Here is a 1709-nt window from a genome sequence, read left to right as displayed (position 1 = left end):
CAAAGAGTAACAGAATGGTTGATGAAACAGGGTCAAACACTCTACTGCATCCAGGCAACACACCTCTGTAACAAAGATAAACACTACTTCAGACTAAAGAGCTGAAAAAAATGTTTTTCAAGCAAACAGCCCCAGAAAACAAGCTTGGGTAACTATCCTAATATCTAATAAAAGAGACTTTCAACCAAAATTAATCAAAAGATTATGAGGAGGAACACTTCATTCTCATCAAAGGAAAACACTACCAGGAGGACATCACAATTCTGAACATCTATGCCCCAAATAAAAGAGCACCATTTGTAAATGAAACATTTTTAAAGCTTAAACCACACACTGAGATCCCAACACACTAATAGTGGAAGACTTCGACACTTCAGTCTTACCAAGGGAAAGATCATCTAGACAAAGGTAAATAAGGAAATAATAGCACTTACAGAGGTAGTAAATCAAATGGACCTAAGAGATGTCTACAGAAATTTTCACCTAAACTCAAAAGAGTATACATTCATGGTTCTTTCTCAAAAATTTGACCATATAGTCGGGCACATAGCAATCCTCAACAGATAAAAGAAGTTTGAAAAAATCCCTTGTACCCTATCAGACCACCATGGCCTAAAACTAGACTTCAACAACAACAGAAATAACACAAAGCATACATACACGTGGAAACTAAACAAATCTCTACTCAGTGACAGCTTGGCCAGGGAAGAAATGCAAAAATAGAGACAGCTCTTATTAATTAATTAATTAATTAATTTATTTATTTAATATTAGTTATGGTTTGTTAACTTTGTATCCCTGCTGTATCCCCCTCCCTCTTTTCTTAATTCAATGAAAATGACACCACTTAACCAAACTTATGGGACACAATGAAAGCAATGTAAGAGGAAAGTTCATAGCACTAAATGCTTCCAGAAGGAAGATTGAGACATCTCATAAAAGCAATTTAACAGAACACCTAATAGCCCTAGAGAGAAAAAAAAAAGAAGAAGAAGAAGAAGCAGACACACCCAAGAGGAGTAGACAATTAGAAAAAAAAATCCAATTCAAAGCTGAAATCAATTAATTAGTAACAACAACACAAACAATTTGGAGAATCAATATACCAAGTTCTTTGAGAAAATTGATAAGATAGCCAAATCTTTACCCAAAATAAATAAAAGACAGAGAAACTATCCAAATCAGCAAAATCAGAAACAAAAAGGGGGACATAATGACAGACATTAAATTAAGGAAATCCACACAATCATTAGGTCTTACTTTAAAAGCATATATGCCACAGAATTTTAAAATCTAAATGAAATGGACAATTTTCTTTTTATTTATTTATTTTTTTTTTATTTTTTGTTATTTACATTTTATTAACTCTGTATCCCTGCTATATCCCGCTCCCTCATTCCCTTCCAAAACCTCCCTTCCTCCCTCATCTCCTCCCTGCCCCTTCCCAAGTCCACTGATAGGGGGGACCTCCTCCCCATTCATCTGATCCTGTTTTATCAGGTATCTTCAGGACTGGCTGCATCTGAAAGACTCTAACTAGCAGTGTTTTCAAAGCAAAGACTCATGACCAAACCTTTGGCAGAGTACAGGGAATCATAAGAAAGAAGGGGAGTTAGTCTGATGGGGAAAGGATAGGAGCTCCACAAGGACCAAATATATCTGGGCACAGGGTCTTTTCTGAGACTGACATTCAACCAAGGACCATGTAT

Source organism: Meriones unguiculatus, chromosome 12 (assembly GCF_030254825.1).
Source record: "Meriones unguiculatus strain TT.TT164.6M chromosome 12, Bangor_MerUng_6.1, whole genome shotgun sequence".
Taxonomy (NCBI): Eukaryota; Metazoa; Chordata; class Mammalia; order Rodentia; family Muridae; genus Meriones; species Meriones unguiculatus.
This window is presented reverse-complemented; position numbering follows the sequence as displayed.